This window comes from Panthera tigris, chromosome A3 (genome assembly GCF_018350195.1).
Source record: "Panthera tigris isolate Pti1 chromosome A3, P.tigris_Pti1_mat1.1, whole genome shotgun sequence".
NCBI classification, from domain to species: Eukaryota; Metazoa; Chordata; class Mammalia; order Carnivora; family Felidae; genus Panthera; species Panthera tigris.
Window position 1 is genome coordinate 94,710,246 of NC_056662.1, and position 18,281 is coordinate 94,728,526.

The following is an 18,281-nucleotide window of genomic DNA, read 5'->3' on the forward strand; positions in this document are numbered from 1 at the left end:
CTATTCCTTCCATTCCTACTCATCCAGAGAAGTTGACTTTTATCTGTTTTAAGCCCTGAGACTCCAGAAAATTTGGCTTGTGATGTCACTTCTGCCCTAATTAGTTTACATTTATGTTTCACGACTTATATTTTAGTCTCACACAAAATATTTCCTTTTGGCAGTCTACTTAGGAATTGGCACTGTTATAAAAGTGATCTTATACCTTGGGACTTTATTTATGTTTAAAGAGAACATCCTATAATTATATACTGAAAGTGATGGGAAAATGGACTTTGAGAAGAGGGGAGTACTTTCCTGCAATTTCTAAGAGCTGTATCTTATGTAAGATAAAGTACTTTATTTGATGGTTTGGGCAAAAGAGACAGGAAAGACTATTTTGTAATTATTGCTAACTTCTAGGGATTGATTATTGAACAGAAAATTCATTAACATTATGTTTTAAAAGTGGTGACGCATGTTGAGTCCATTTTTCTGAAACGACAAAACTACTCTGGAAATCTCATCTCTTTTCAATGTAACCCTCTGAATATTTCCCGGCCACCCTACTGCGTGGTAGGGCAGACAGATAGAGATAGATATTATAAAGACAGAGTGGGTAATGCATTGCCTTATCCAGAGAGTCTGCAGAATCTTGAACAGTTTTCATTTACATGTGTTTTCTGCAGTGTTGAAAATCACGTAGGTAGAATGAGGGGCGATGTGTGCGGAAGAATCAGAGGTGTGTATACAGAAACGGTGGACCACTTACTGCAAACACGCATCCTTGTCAACATCTCCGGTTCCTCCTCCAAAACTGCCAGTGATAGGGAAGCCCCTGAGAAGGGAGGTGATGTACTGTCAGGGGAATGCTTAGCATCTGATGAGTGCAAATCAAGATTTGAGTTCTGGCCCTGAAGTATGCCTTCTACTGTGAGACTCTAAGGAAATAATTTTCCTTTGCTAAGTCCTGATATCTTCATGTGTTAAAAGACGTACAGTAGCATGGCACAGGTCATTGCCATTCAACGTCCTCTCTTCTACCTTCTCCATTCTCTACCATTATCTGTCCCACTCTGTGCCCTAGAAGGCTGACCCCTTCAGAAAGGATCTTCAATGCCTCTTGCTTACCAGCATCCTGTTAGGTTGGGCCAATGGAAGAGGTCATGGGAGACAGGGCAGTGCATGTCTTCACTGTTGTCTGACTGCTCTGGGCTCCCTGTGGTGGCTACATCCTTCCCTGTCTACAATTTCCTGGTGTGCCCTGTCAACAACTCTCTTACCTGGCTCCTGTCAAGTTCTCTCTTCCCCTGCTTCTTAAGGTCTAGAAGAAAAAGGACATGCCCTTCCTGCTGTTGCAGTCTCTGAGAAGCTCAGTGTCCCTTCTTATTTCCCTTCACCCTGCTCTTGCCTGTCTGTCCACCATCCCTTTATCAAAATGAATGAACCACCTGCATTGGATTTCTTGTTCCTGCCAGGACCCTACCTCATCTGAGTAGCTATCCTAGGTCTCTCCCAGGTCTTTTGAGAAGTTCAAATGAAATAGTATATGAAAGCATTTTATAAATTCTAATGTAATACAAATGTTAGTTTTCAGTTTTACTGCCCTAAACATCCATCCATTTTTCCTATGGCTTCCATTGTTATTATTTTTAGCTTAAATTTGCTCCTTCCTAAATTCTGTTAAAGCTGATCTGTCCCCTCATGTTAAGGAGTAAATACAACCTCTGACAGTTCCTCAGAGCCTTGAAAAACATGGCATTTGCACCCGGACCTTCTTTTCTCTGAATTAATCAGTGTGAATTGCTTTAAATGTTATTCATATGCCTTGATGGTAAAGACGGTAAATGTCCCCTCCATTCTGGTCACTCTTTTGAACACATTCTGGTTCAAGATTGTTTCTCTTTCACTGTAATGTTCAGAACTAAATATTCCAGATTACCATCTCACCTCACAGTAGTTAACCTGTTTGTTTTGTTTGTTTGTTTTGTTTCCCACCAACATTTTCTCTTTTCCAGCCACCTTTCTTCAGCTTTTTTTTTCTTTTTAAGCTTGCATGATAGGCAGAATAATGACTCTCCCCAAAGATGTCCACATGCTAATCCCCAGAACCTGTGAATATGTCACCTTGTTACAAGAGACATCACAGATGGATTTCATTTAAGGACCTTGAGTTGGGGAGATTGTCTGGATGGGCTCAGTTTAATCACAGTGGTCCTCAAGAGTAGATGAGGGAGATAGAAGGGTGGGGATCAAAGTGATGTGATGAGAGTACTCACTTGCTCTTGCTGGCTTTGAAGATGCAAGAGGGGGGCCATGAGCCAAGTGACATGGAGGGCATCTACAAGCTGGAAAAGGCAAACAAACAAATTCTCCCCTAGAGCCTCCAGAAAGGAATGATGGTCTGCTGACACCTTGATTTTCGTCTGGGGACACCCTTGTTAAACTTTTGACCTGTAGACTGGAAGAATCATAAATTTAAGTTGTTTTAGGCCACTGAGTTTGTGGTAATTTGTTATTTAGAAAACAAATACTCTTGGGTGGAACATTGATATTTTTCCCTTTATTTTCCTAGGATTTGTCTCATCATTTCAAGATGTTGAGAATATCCCCAGTTATGTTTCCATTAGCTAGTGCATTACATATAGGCACAAGATTTATTCATTCATAAATTTGTTCAGCCATCTAACCATGTTGCCAATGCAGATGTTGACCATGTCAGGACCTTGGAAAAAGTTCAGAGATTTTTTTTTAAGTTTAGAGATTGGGCATCGGTAGTTGTCTCCCATTAACCATTTGTGATCCTACCCAACTGTATCATTATCTAGCTACTATTCATTTCTCTTGTCCACTAGACTCTCAGGCCAGATTTGTTAAATAACTGTTGTTGTTTTTTTTCTGTTAACATCAGAAGCATACTTAGAAACAAATGGCACACATACCTCCCTTCCTATTTACCATTCTAGTAATACTCTAAAGATTTGATAAGAAAATAGGCTAAAGACAGATTTGGAACACAAGTGGGAATATTTTAAAATCCAAGTCTCAGTCTCCTCATTGTGGCCATACTGTGCAGCCTGAGAATCTATGCAGAGAGGAGAAAGAAAAATTGTCATGAATTTATTGGGCTTTCGCATCTTCTATTTCAGTGACTAAAGTGAATTTGTCTTAAGCCATTTTTTATGCTTCGCCTCTGTGTGGAAACGCAGGACTCCTGAAAGGGATAATCCTTTGGGAACTGGAGAAACAAGTCCATTTATTAGTGTTCATCAAGTAAACAATTAGCCACCTTGTTAATAGTATAGTAATGATAACCCTTGACTTTGCTTCTTCCTCTTGGACATTAGGGTCTTAGGTCCTCTTCTAAGCCATTTACACAAGCAGGAGCATTGAGATTTGCTCTTTTTGATGGATCATATTTTCTCCTTGCAGAGAAAGCCTTGTATTTTCTTCTCAGCACTTGGTTGAAATGGGATCCATATCAATTTGTCTTAGCCACTGAATGGTACTTACCATGTTATATAGTGAGCTATAAAGTTCTGTTCATAATAAATAGGTGAACTGCTTTCCCAAACCTGTTTCTCATTTAATTTAATTTAATGCAGAATATTCAAACTGGCTACATGATGCTAATTCATGTTGAAAAGGTTCTGAGTTTAGACTACCAATCCTCAGGGTGTTCCAGGCCAAAGAGGTTTATGAGAAAAGATATATTTATCACTGAAACGAGTAGAAGAATTTAATTTTAGTTTTATTCTAATACTTAACATCTTCATAGCCGCTGCTTAGAATCCACTAGAGAAAATCTACTCAAGTCATATTTCCAAGATCATGACATCAGAAAAAGCCATTCCCTTGAAGGTTGGGGGAAAGATTGTCTTGCAGTTCTGCTGACTCAACTGTAAAGTTACAATGAGTACATCTCTCTCGCAGTTGAGAAGTGGCCAATACCAAGGAATTTCCTGTTTGAACTGTTTAATCTAAATTACATGCATTTGCAAATTCAGGCAAAGACAATATAGCTTATAAAAGTCCTCTAATGTTTTGAAAGTTGTTACCTTCATTTGGTAACAACTGATTACCATGTGTTAAGCAGGAGAAAACACCTGCAAACAATATCCTTGTCCTGCTATTGATTCTGCTTTAACTGTGCTTGTTCAGGTACAAAACCATTAGCTACTTCTTGATAGTTTTTATGATCGGACTTAGCACCTAGTATTGAGCAAGCACTGAAGAATGCATCTTCCGTTAAAAGGTTGATTTATTAGTTTATATGTAAAAGAACACTGGAGGTTATAAAGGTAACAAAGACCTTAAACATTATATCGATTTTTTTCCCCCAGAGCTTTTTTTCTTCTTGTTGTACTGCAGGGTAATAAAATTTCACTAGACCCATTGGATCCATAAAATCTGAAGTACAACCACCAACTGATAGAAATGAAATTGTTTGACTGGAGCGATAAGCAAAGACTTGGCTTTGAACTCTGAGTAGCGTAAGTCGTGCTGCTGGCCTGTGAGGGTGAATCACAGCGTGCTGTGCACTGAAGGACAAGCATATATCTGCAGGAGCTCCCAGTTCAGTAATCACTGGGTGATGCCATGACCTTTACATGCCCACGGTGGCCTCCAAATGAGGATCTTTAGAAATGGAAAAACAACACCATGTCTCTTGTAGAACTTAGATTTTTCCTTGTATGAATTAAGTTGTGGATCAAAGATTTCAAATTCAGAGTAAAGAGAATAAGAAAAAAAGAATTTCTCTTTGCAAATCCCCAAATCTATTACCTTTAAAATAGCAAAGGTTTTGGGTTTTTTTTTTTTTTTTTTTTTTTTTTTTTTTTTTTTTTTTTTTTTTTTTTTTTCAAGAGGAGGAGCTGCAGGCTCACCAAAGTACTCCTTGCTATTGTGTGACAGACTGGAGTTTTCTGAGCTTCTACTCTGCTGGGCACTGACCTGTGCAAACCCTCGGCATGTGAACCATCAGTCATGTTACCTTGGTCTGGTCCCAGCACAACCCTGTTCTTTGTAGCCCCCAGCACTGGGCCAGTCAAGGCCTGAGGCATGGCTCCCCATTACCAATCAAGTGTAAGAGAGGAGCATCAACATTTTCCTGATCCATCCAGGCAAAGTGAGATTTCTTTCAGTGGCAAGAGCTTGAGAACAATATGCAAGTCAGGGAATGTGTAGGCAAGGTCTACCAGAAAGCTGCCCCATTTCCATTTTTGTGAATTGACCCAGAAAGGATTAGAATAGGAGGATGCCTGACCAATTAGAAAGTTTTTTGCTTAGTCCAGATAACTGACCTGGAATCTCAGCAACTGTACTTTAAAGGTACCTGCAAGTGTTTTCTCATGCCTGGTGGGATTAGAGTGGAGGTAAACTCACAGTAATTCACTCTTGGTCTGTTTCTGTAAAAAAAAAAAAAGGCAATTCTGAAGCCACTGAGGCCTTAGATCAAAGCCAGATCCTAGACAAGTAGCTTTCTTCCATAGCTCCATCTGTCTATCAATTTCTTTCTTGTTCTTTTTCTTTCTTTCTTTCTTTCTTTCTTTCTTTCTTTCTTTCTGGAATCTAGATTCAGATTGACTGTATTTTTGTCATTTTTTTCCTGTTTATTAAACCTCAAGATGCATTAACTGGTTAGTAACCAGAGACTCGGTTTTTCTCTTTAGTTTTAGGTATTTCATGTTTCTTATTAACTGCCTTATTCATACTCAACATCATTGAAAACCAGCTGTTATGGCAAGGAGTAGGGTCAAAGAATGACTAAGTTCCATTTGCTAGGACCCTCTTGTAGTCTAATAGATGTGAAGCAGATTGTGCTGGTACACACAGGGGCTGGATGTAGAAGGGTACCTTCTCTTGAAGTGAATTAATGTTGTGCAGGTTTTATAGGTCACACATAGTGCCTAAAAGCTTGTGTTCTAAATGAATATTTGACAGCGTCCAGTTTAATTTTGGAAGTCAGATGCCCCATAGCCCCACATTTTTCCTAAAGCATAGATGTGTTCATTTCTATTGTATGATCACCAGTCTTGTGCAGGTGAAGTGCTGTCCACACACAGCATACCAGCTGTGCACATCTTCACATTAGGCTGGGGTGGTGCTGAAAGAGGACTAATTCAAGGACCACAGTCTATCCCAGAGGGTCCCCGAACCAGGGAGGACAAATACGATGCACTTGGGCCATTCCCTCCCATTTTAGCACCACTGCCAGACATCACTAGTTGATTGCAGCTCTCTTTGTCAAACCGAAGAATGTATCTCAACACTGAGTTCTAAATAGCCTGTGTCAGTTACTCATGGCTGTCCTGCTACTCGGAACCCAGCTGCCTTTTGCCAGCCTTCCTTTAGAAGGTCATTTTAATGGCCATCTGGCAGCACTGTCTCTGCTGCCAGAGGAAATAGCCATGGCTGTGAGGTGGCCCCCAGGATATATACCACACCTGCCAGTCCAAACACATCATCCCAACAAAAAAGGGGGACAGCGAATTACCTTGCCGCAAAACGTCTGCTTCTCTTGCGATTCAGTGCTAAACGCATCTTACCTTAGCCCATAGAAATGATCTAAATGATATAACAAAGCACAGCAACTCCCTGCCAGGGGGACCATTGGAAATTTGATCAGCGGGCAAGTAGCACTAATATTCCTGACTGATGTCTAGTCATGTTTCTATTTATGTATCTGTCTAGAGCTATGACTATTTACACCTTTCATATTGCTGGTGATTCCAGGAAGGTGGGAACAGCCTTTGAATGGAGTAGAATTTACCATCAAACCAATGGAAAGTATCCTAAGTGTTCCAGGAGCCACCAGATTTAAGACTGTACATGCTGCAGGCCGAATATGGCCTAGAATACTCGCAGGGCCATTTGATTAATTTCAGAAATCCCACCTCCTGATTTTCTCTTGTTTTCTGTCCTTTTCTCATTTAAATAAGGTCGATTTACTGAAGAGGAGAGAAAATTAACATATCCTGACCCTGTTCCACCTGCCAGCATCTCATAGTTATTTCATCCAGTCCATACAATAACCCTGAGGCATGGGTATTATTATCTCATTTTTCAGATGAGACAACCGGGGCTCATGGGCACTTACCCAAGGTCTTTACATTATTGCTTAAATGTATTAATGGCAGAGCCAATATTCAAATTCAGATGTGAAAAAAAATGTATTTAATAAAGTATATTAGTTTCTCCCCCCTTTTAACAACTCATGAGAAAAAAAAATGTATACAAAGGTTTTCTTTGAAAATGTCACCAGAAGCTTCCTTTTGCTCTAGTAATCCACATTTTTGTGGGTTCTGGTTTGTGAAAGAAGATGTGACTTATTCCATGACTTTCTGCTAAAGAATGAATTTGAGAATGTTAAGGTAATTTTCCGGATGAGACAACAGGATAAACAATGCGAGTTTCTAGGGAAACGTGTTGAGATAACAAATAGTGTTGCCATACCGACTGATTTGGTACCGGATCATCTTGTTCAAACTGGACATCATCCCCCTCACCCCACCAGCCTTTTCTCTCCCCTTTCTTTTTTTCAAAATTTATTTTATGTTGTATTTATTTGAGAGAGAGAGAGAGAGAGAGAGACAGAGACAGAGAATGAGAATGAGTGGGGGAGGGGTAGAGAGAGGGAGACACAGAATCTGAAGCAGGCTCCAGGCTGTGAGCTGTCAGCCTGGGGCTCGAACCCACAAACCGTGAGATCATGACCTGAGCAGAAGTTGGATACTTACCCAACTGAGCCACCCAGGTGCCCCTCCCCTTCCTTGTACCTGAACAGTCTGAGGAAAGGTGCACACCCCACGTGTGAAACCTATATAATGACTGAAGAGCTCTTTTTCCCAGACTCTTTAATCTAAAACAAGTGACTCAGTCTAACATCTTACGTGTTGGTGGAAAGGGAGCCTTTGACCTTCAATCCTTACCAAGTGGCAGAGGATACTTGACTGTAAATAAAACTCCATTTAAGTATGGCTTTTTAGAAATTGGAAGAATCAAATCCCTGCACTTGAATGGCATTTCAAAGCATTGTTAATTCTAAGATTTTTTTTTTTTCCTCTGTTCAAGTCACTCTTTGAGAAGTCATTTTCATTTGCCTGCCTGCTCAGGATTTTATGGCATGTAAGTGACAAGCATTCCCTGTAACGCATTGGGGGAGGGCACCCACTAAAAGAGAGCTCAAGCTGAATGACATTGGTTGTGAAATGATGCCTTTTTCTGCTAGGCTGTGTGATATTTAGCATGCCTTGACATATGCTAAATTACTAAATTTCAAAATACTCAGAAATCCCTAGAGAATGTTACATGGACTATGTGGGTAAGATTTCTCCCATGATTACAAGTCTAAAACATTTTCCACAATTTCAAATCAATATTTTATCTGGACTTTACCAAAAGGATTTGACACATTGAACCTGACTGTATTCTTAAGTAATGGCTTTACACTATTGGGAGAATAATTTATGGGAGGTGTTCTTAATACATGTTGTCTATTGAAACTGACTTCTAAGTTTTAATAATGAAGGTCTTGGTATCTGGAAACATCTAGCAATGAAAGAATTCATGGTGATGGGTAATGGAATAATGTAAGTGTAGACTTTTTTCTTCCCTAAGGAATTCTAGGCACATTGCTATTTATTATTTTTCATATCCAAAAGAGGCATTTGTAGCCCATTAATTATTTTTTGGTAGTGAATTATTTTCAAATCATGTATTAAGGTTTCAGGCCATGTTCAAAAGGGCATGTATCTTATTCCCTTTTCTAGACCGGGTATTTATTTTGCTAGCACTTGGTGGTTATGTTCTCTTTACTTATACCTTATATACACAGTGTAGTTGGAATCTTTACACCTGCATTATTAACCCCAACAGTCCTCAGAAAAATAACATACCTGTGTTCATGGAAAGAAGGAAAGAAATAAGGAAGGAAAGGGAGAAAGAAAGAAAAAATTATTTTAGTCCTTGCAGCTCCATAGAAATTGCTCTTTTCACAGCATCAATGAACTCTGCCTTGCCACAGATCCTTCTCATACCTTCTTGACTTGTAGCAGCTGATCCAAAATGAAGTCCCTTCAGCTTTCTTATCTCACTTGTACAACATAGTGAATGCACTAAATGCCCCTGGATTGTCCACTTTAAAATAGTGACTTTTATGTTATATGAGATTCACCTTAATTTAAAAAAAACAAAACAAAACATTTTATTCATATTGTTGGGGTTTTGGAATGATGGGGGTGTAGAGCTGAAATCAAGGGTTGTATGCTTAACCAAGCCACCCAGGTGCCCCATGAATATATAGTTTTAAATGAAAATAATGCAAAGTAAAGACATATTCAAAGAAAATAAAAATCTAAGTGTCAAAAATTCCATTATATCTGCTGATTAACTATCTTTACCTTAGTCCTATCATGTGTTTGTATTTGTCTTTTTAGGAACTTGAAATTTCAGTATTTGTATGGCATATTCATTCTTTTTTTTTAGACTTTGAATCCTTTCCTTCGCTCAGTTCTATTCCAGATTGCATTAGTGATCTTCTAGCTGCCCCATCTCTCCTTAGGACTACCCACAGCCCAGCCTCAAAGCATGTCACATTCCCCTGCCTTACTTGTGGCTGGGATTTTGGAAAAACAATGACTTACTCTAACCTAGAGAGTTGAGGTCAGAAGACTATGAGCCTGTCAACTTTATTTGACACAGTTGAACAGCAGCTTTCCAAATATCCCCCAAATTGGGCTTGGAGCATATGGAATAAATTCTGCATTTCTGGTTGAATTCTCCCTCTGTCTGTTGTGTCCCCACCCTCCCAAATCCTGGGTGCTTTTCACTTGGCTAGATCTTTCCCTTGAAACAAAAATCTGCCAGCTTTGTTTCCAATTAGCCCTCCCAAGGCAAATAGGACCTGCATTTATCCCTAAATCTTGTTCCTGCCTGGATCTCACAAAGTAGCCATTTATCACTCCCCTACTCGAATAACTCCCTTGCATTTCACCTTCTTACAGTGTCACTACACAGTCTGAGTGGAACTGGATGTTTCTTCCCTGCCTGGGATTTATCTGTATTGCACTGTCTTTTCCCTTGAAAATATTTGGGATCCATACTTCTGTTTCTCTTAGTCCTTTTCAGCAGTTGATTCCTGCCAAAGACCCACTTCCTCTTCCCTGGTAGCCTGGCAAGGTCAGTTCTACAATGCTACTGATCCCTTCCTGGGAAGCATGTCTGGTGATTGGTCACTAAGTTACTAAGAGCCATATATCATCATGTCCCTGATCTACTTCTCCGTTACTTCTAAGAAAAATCATTTTCTGCCTTTGTCTTCCTGAAACAGGTTCTCTATCAAATAGCAGAAGGTAACCTTGGTTTCCTTTTTAAACAAATCTTTTAAGATGAAAAACTCTTTCTGAAAAAAGAATGCTCTTCCGATTTTACATTTGTCAGTGTTTTATATAATAATAATAATAATAACTGACATTTTTAGGTGCTTTTTGTGTGTTACAGAAAGGGTTGAGCATCATCAGATTTATACTCTTAATAGCCCTTGGAGACAGGTACTGTGGTTATCCTTATTTTACTGATGATGAGGTAGGCTCGGGGAGGTTAAATAGTCTGCCCATGGTCACGCTATCTATTAAGTGACAGAACTGCTTGTGAAGTTCAGACTGTTGACTTCAGGGACCAAGTCGAATGACTTGGCTTTCTTATACCTCACCAAAAAATGCTAAATTCAGTTTAAGCCACTAAATTAACAAAAAAGCAAAATTCTGATGTGAACAAGAAGGTGTACATGTATTAAGTAACTGGCCATGGTGGGAGCTCAGTATTTTGGGGGACAACAAACTAAGCCAACCCTCATGCCTGTTTAGTAAGCCCCCTGCCCCTAAAATAATTATTTTGAAATTTGAGGACAGCACATTATATGCATTTTTTTCCATGAGTAAACTAATTCACTAAGCACTTTGCATGAGAAAGTGGCTGAAGAGGGGACTGTCCTTCCATCTACTCCTTTTGAATAAAGCTATCAAAAGAAAGGGGCCAAAAATAAATGGCAGGTTCCTTTCATCCTCTTTATCAAGTCCTTATTCCAGACAGAAATGCTTCCAAATAAACTGAGAGAAGACCATGAGTAAATTACCTGGGAATGGAAGGTTAAGGAGCCCACCTAGGGGCAGATAAGGATAGTCTTGATTCTCTAGCTGAGAGCCTCAGCCCTGTGATATAGGGACTCCAGAACTCTCTGGAGCCCACCTGTCTGTGCTCTCTTCCCCCCTCTGCCTGTCTCTGGTTGCTTTTCCTTTCACTCTGGGCCAATGATTTTGAAAGTACGGTATTCATCTCTGTGTACAATCAACTCAAATGGAATAGCTTTTCACATTTTAAAATTCAGTGCAAGATATTGTCTGGCTTTGTGGTTTCTGAGATTATACAGCATGCCAAAAATGTGGTTTTATTGACAAATGAGCGCATTTATCTGGCATGAGCAAGAATTAGTGTCATAGTAGAAATAACTTACTAGATGGTCTGATTTGAAAGAGACCAAAGCAGCGTCCCGCCACCTGTGAAAGTGGGTGATATTCTATTACTTCCATGGAAGTTATGTAAGGTTTGGGTTTCTACAGCAGATAGGTACATATTCCTAGGAGCAGCAAGAGGCTAGGCCCTCATGAACTAGGTCCTTTCTTAGGGTGTGGGGAATGAGTAGCTTCTGAGAAGAGCAGCCTAGAGATCAGAAAATTCACGTGGAAAGGGTGACTGCAGGAAATGGGATGAGGGCAGTGAGGGAACGCAAGAGGAAAGGCTTCCCAGACAACCCACAGGCCTCACAAATATGTCATGGATGTCCTCCTAGATCCCGGGTGCCTTTCCATTCCTCTGCTGGGAGTCTGCTCGAACCTCGGTCTTTTCAAAAATGCCTTGGGGGGGCACCTGGGTGGCTCAGTCGGTTAAGCGTCTGTCTTCGACTCAGGTCACGATCTCGCGGTCCGTGAGTTTGAGCCCCGCGTCGGGCTCTGGGCTGATGGCTCAGAGCCTGGAGCCTGCTTCCGATTCTGTGTCTCCCTCTCTCTCTGCCCCTCCCCCGTTCATGCTCTGTCTCTGTCTCAAAAATAAATAAACGTTAAAAAAATTTTAAAAAATGCCTTGGGGAAGAAATTCTATCTATGCTTATTGTATTCAAGTGCCTATCTTCCTTCTGATTTTCTAAGGTACTTACTGTATGTTAGTTTATAAACTCAGCCCCTTGATGTCGCCTGTTGTGCCCTGGAATAGACTGGGGTGGACATTGCTACCATCTACTGGGCTGCACGCTTTGCCCACATGGAAAACTGTTTCCCCACTGATTGTTGGATTCACCTCGTCTATGTTAAGTACCTCACCACCTTACATTGGCAACTGGGAGGGTTTCCCTAGGAATTGTATTCTGTCAGGAAACAGATACAATAATAATAGGTGGCAGGCCATACCAGAGGATTGAGGTCTCCAGTGAATAACTGTGAGGAAAACAATTTGACACGCTTTCATCCTCTGATGAAAGCTAAATGTGATATCTAGGTGTAAACATTAAAAAAAAAAAAAAAAGAATGGAAAGTCACACATGGAGGGGGGACCTGAGAATGTGGTGGCAATCTCCACCCAGAGTGGGGGGGGGGGAAACTTGAGGTGATTTAACAACATTATTTCTTTCCAAGATACATGCCTTCGTGGAACTTGCTGGCCTGATTCCTGGATCCTATCAATTTAGCAAGGACATACACAAAAAATTACTCCTGTAGTCCAACTGAAATTGGAGCTGGAAACACTGACTTTCTTCTGTTTGGAAAGATCTACAATGCAGAGGAGTTTGAGCAGTTCCATGCTGGGTTCTTTAACCCATTATTATCTGTTGATTTAAGACTGACTAATAAGGATGACAGACATGACATTGACTCCTCTATTCCTTGGTCTGGCATGTTTTGTAAATTCAGAAACAAATGTACAGGCATAGTCAGATAGCTCCTCTCTTAACCTTCCACTCAGAAATATACTTTCTCGGGTGCCTGGGTGGATTAGTCAGTTTAGTGTCTTACTCTTGATTTTGGCTCAGGTCATGATCACAGGGTCAAGGAATGGAGCCCCTCTTTGGGCTCTGTGATGGCAATGGGGACCCTGCTTGGGATTCTCTCTCTCCCTCTCTCTCCTCCTCCCCTGCTCACATGTGTGTATACGTGTGTGTGAGTGCCTGTACACAACTCCTTATTCTTTCAACCTTGATGAATCTGATATTATTGTTTTCCCTCGTTTTCAGATGTGGAAATGGGGCTTTAGTATACTGTCCTGAATCACATGAAAGGGAAGTTAGAGGGATTTAAACTCGGGTTGGCCTGCCTGAAGGGTTATCCTATACTTCCTTAATAAATATGTAGTATTTATGATCCCATAGTGATGTGGAACAAGCCGTCCCCAAGCTGTGTGGTATAAAACAACCAACATGTTATGTCTTTGTTCACAATTCTGCAGTTTGGACAGGGCTTGGCAGGGACGGCTCATTTGTGTAACAGCTGGGGCAGCTCCACTGGGCCCTGAGGTCAGTTCTGTTGTGGCCACACCTCCATGGCTAGCAAGTTGGCTGTGGCTATTGGCTTACTCCTCAGCTGGGGCTTTTGGTTGGAGATCTCAGTGGTCCTCCATGTGGCCTCTATTCAGAGCTAGGTTGGACTTTTCTCAACACAAAGGCAGAAAATGCCTTGTCTTTGTAAGGCTTACCCTCCAGACTGGCCCAGCATGGCTTGCAAAGCATTCTTTGGTTAAAACAGGTCACAGGGCTGGCCAGCTTCAAGGGAGGAGCCTCGGAAAGGGCATGGATCCTAGTAGGCATGGTTCACAGAAGTGGTTCAAAGTTAATAGTCTACCTTAAAAAGACAACATTTTTTCATTGTTTTTTGCTATCATCAGAGAATCCATGAAGGACATACACATTTTGTTCCTATCTATTCACCGCAGTAATCAACACAGAGAAGATACAGATTAGGCTTCGGCCCTGTAGTGGTACCTGATATGCCGGAAGTTCAACCAGAAACCAAAACCAAACAAAAGCAATTAAACTGGCAAGCAGGGGTGGTGAGTATAAACACACGGACAGTTGGGCACATTCATTCTGTAGGTAGTTTTAAAAGCGACGAATGACCAGACTACACTCCATCGTAATTTCTGGGACAAGTGCCTTTTGTTTGAGGCACTCGAGCTTGCCTGCTTTTCATAATTAAGGGAGACAGTACTCGAGCACACACACACCCTTGCCCCTAGGTGCACATGAAGGGATAGGAATTGGATATGCTGGGGTTAGGTTACACGTGGAATGAGAGATGTGGGGTGTCTAGATTAACGTGGGGGTTTGTTCTGAGAGCAACAATAAAGAGTCACGTAACTTTTTATTACATACAGGGCATTCACTTAGGGAATGGATCTTCAGGTTTTGTTTCTAAAATAGATCACATATTTTCAGTGCTTATTGAAGGAACCAAGGGGAGTGGGTGAGAGGGTGTCATGGCAATCCTTGTTATTTATAGTTGGCGATATTGTTAGTGTTCACCCCACGGAGAACCGAATCGCATCTAAGCCCATAATTTCCATATCTTTGGAAAGCTTTTAGCTCCTCACTGCCTGTTGGCATGGTAACATGACAAGAGTTATGATGTCAAAACCGTATGAACTCATGATTGATCTAAAATTATTTGGGCACCTTTCCCATTTCAAATTTCCATTGAGAGGGAATGAGAGGCCACGTGGCAACTTCATTCAAAAGAAAAAGATAAAAACATCTTTTTTTCCCCCTAAATTGTCCTGAAATAAATTCTCTGTTTTCCTTTCCATGTAATGCTAAAAAGATTACTGTCCTTCTGATGGTTTTTGGCATTTTCTTTCAAATTCAGATATTTTAATCTCTTTCTCTATTTTTTTTTCTATTCCGATTGAAATCAGTGGTTGAGACTAGCATTATCTTTAGACTGCACATGAAAAGCAGGGCAGGTGTGTCGGCTGGAATTCGCAGGTGTCTCCTGAAGTGAAGGTGACCTTGAGGAAATGCTGAGAGTTGGCAGAGAGGTCAGGAGATACCAAGAGCTACTATGTTTTGAGTATTTGCCAGCAATGGTGTTGTTATCACTTCCATGTAGAGGAGCAAACTGAATGGTCAGTCACACAGATGAAGTAAGTTTCTTTAGGCCAGACAGTGACAATGTGGCAGAAGAGATTTATTGGGGGAAAAAATATCTATCTATCTATATCTATATCTATATCTATATCTATATCTATATCTATATCTATATCTATATATATATCTATATCTATACCTATATATCTATATCTATATATCTATATATCTATATCTATATCTGAGCTGGCTAACAAGAGAAGTGGAATTTACTCATGTGAAGATCAGTGGAAAAGAGAGAGCTCCATCCCCTCTGGAAATGTATTTGACCAGATTTCTTTATTTTAGCCTCAGTTTAATGATCTGTAAAATGGGGGTAATAATAGAAACCTGTCAAGATAAACTATGAGAATAAGAGCTAAAGATAGAGCCCAGTGCTTACAGAAGACGACCAAGAAATGCTGATGGCCCCGAAGAAGCAAATAGATTTACAGCTAATTCTCAGAGATTAGAGAGGAGGATGAACTCATTCTTATTTCAGGCACCATGTGTTTTGTGACTTCAGACATAAAACTTGACCATAATGCTGGAGCTTGGCGCATCTACTCCTACCACCAAAATAATTTCTTTAACCGGATCTCAATCTGACCATTGTTAAATAAAATTCTTCATCTTCAACCTTCAGCATTATTCCTCTGCACAATTCATAACCAAATGATGGTTTGAAGTTAGAGGGCATTATAATTTTTTTTCTGCTTAATGTTATTAGACTCACATTTATGTGTATTTCTGAACAGACTTTAACTGAAAGCCTACTATGTGCCGGACATTCATTCAGGAAAAAGCTGAACAGAATGGCGTTCAGTGGGGAGCTTCTATTTTAGTGTGGGAGACAATAATAAAAAATGTAAGACACAAACATATACAGTGCAATATAGTAAAAATGCTAAGGAGAGGAAACTGAGCCAGGGGTGGGCCAGCAGTAGGGAGAATCAAACTAACATAAAGGTGTCAGGGCCAGGGTTAAGATTTTTAGGGCAGCTCCAAAAGTCATCACTGGGGTGACTTTTCTTGCAGATATCTGGAGGAAGACACATCAGGCTAGGCAGAGGGAATAGCAAACGCAACGGCCCTGAGGCCCAATGAGTTCAGCAAAACAAGACAGCTAGTGAGCCTAGGAACAGAGTAAATGAGAAGGGTTGTAGGAGAGGTCTTCTTTTCCTATCTTTACAACGCCCTTTGTGAGATAGAGAAAGAAATAAATAAGAAATGATTTGCCTCAGGTAATAAAGTGATTAGACCCTGACTTCGAACCAGCCCCAGTATCATCCTACTGGAATCTGCTCTTCAGCTTTTCTTCACAATTAGCATCATTCTGAGTTACTATACCATTTTTCACTCTGCAGATGTATGCGAGGGAAACTCTGTAAGTCATTTTCAACTGCGAGGATGTTCTGTGATGATTCTTAGACGATTAACACCTATCTGGTATAACAAAGATACTTGCTTACTGTTCCTCACTAAGTTACAAGAAGAAATCCAGGCCAATTGAACAAGAGATGGACGTGAGCAAATAGGAATTAAGCCACAGACATCTGTACCTTAGAGCTGAGTCACAATCACATACACAGAAGTTGGTGTCTCAGATGCACTTCCTCCTTGTTGAGATGTGAGTAGGTTTTGTCCCCGCCCCAGGAGAGCTTGCACTTCCTCTGGCTGGCAGTTGAGGCTGGCAGTTGAGGCTGGCAGCTGAAGTTCCTCCTTGAGACTTTTCATCCGTGTAAGTGCAAGAATTGCTTTGCCAGTGGATTGACACTTTTAGTTATCATTTGGTTATTGGTTGTATACATTTGAGATTTCATAAGCATTTATTAAGTGCTATTGTATCAAGCAGTTTCAACAAGGTTTACATTTTAACCTCCCATTGACCCTGAGAAGTGTATCATTCTGTGTTCATAGATAATAAAGTTTTAAGGTTTGGTGAATTATTCCAAAAGGTGATGTATACTGCAAACGAGTCTGCTGTTCTTTTGCTGTGGGGAAGGTGTTCTCTTGCAGGTGTAGTGTATTTGGCTGGTTCATCCCACCCTGCGGGAAGCAAGGGCAGCACAGAGGAGAAAAGACACACTTGCCCTCTTGAAGGAAAAGGGGTAAAGCCTTAAAGCTCTGTGGTGAATTTGCTATGCTGTACCTTCCTCCCTTGCACTGGACCAACTGATCTTAAATATGAGGCTTGTTCTCATAATTATACACTGAATCCTATGCTGATCTATTGTAGGGTTGCTGGTTTTTCTGTCTGCTCTGTGGTTTTGGCTTTCTAATGGACACAGCAGAGGAGTTGGCGCTCAAAAGTTCTGGATATACTTAAAGAAATATTTCGCAGAATTTTATTACTGGAAGGCTCTGATTAAATAATCGGGGATGGCTTCTCCCTAATTTATCTGATCTACAACTGCATGGATGATGTGCATGCCTTCACACACACACACACACACACACACACACACACACACTCTTCACTCTTGTTGAATATGAGATAGACTTACTGTCTAGACTTAGGGATGATTTTGCACCCTGAGGGACATTTGGCAATATTTGGAAGCATTTTTGGTTCTCAAAACTGAGGGAGTCAGAGCATTCCCAACATCCTGTGGGTAGAGATCAGGGACGCTGCTGAACATGCTGCAGTGAATAGGGCAGCCCCAGGATTGTTTAGTCCAAATGCCAATAGTACCATCTAGATGTCTCTATTTTTAGCATTACTATATTTACTAGAAACTTGGATTGGGAGTCCGTGTATCCTTGTAGAAAATATTTTTGTTCTAATGTCAAAAAAAATGTTAACTATGTGCATTGCCACTATTAATAATACAAACATATTAACACTTTTTGGGGGAAAATATAAGTTTTTCTCTGTTAGAAACTTAAAATATAGCCCTCCTTTAAAGATATTAACAATAATTATATTTTCATAGATTTGTTTGTTCCTTTTTAATTTTCTGCACTTTTAGACTCAATCTTTGCTATTCTATGATACAAAAAATTACCTAGCCAGAGGGAATTGTGTCCTTCCCTGCCCTGGTTCAATTCATCTATGGGTCTTTACTGAGTACCTGTTGGGTGTTCATCCTTGGGTGAGTGCTGGGGGAAGAAGAGATTAATGCAAGGAGTCCCC

At 40.5% G+C, this 18,281-nt stretch overlaps 1 protein-coding gene and 1 long non-coding RNA gene across 11 annotated transcripts in view; one reads left to right on the forward strand and one right to left on the reverse strand.

Moving 5' to 3' along the window:
• Positions 1–18,281, forward strand: part of CTNNA2 (catenin alpha 2) — a 1,097,491-nt gene that overhangs the window by 427,315 nt on the left and 651,895 nt on the right. The gene's annotated exons all lie outside the window — the stretch shown is intronic.
• On the reverse strand, positions 748–16,790 carry LOC122237365. The gene is made up of 3 exons (XR_006215838.1): positions 16,708–16,790; positions 2,259–2,440; positions 748–817 (listed from the first exon to the last, which is right to left on the reverse strand). It is a non-coding gene; the product is annotated as an uncharacterized LOC122237365 (long non-coding RNA).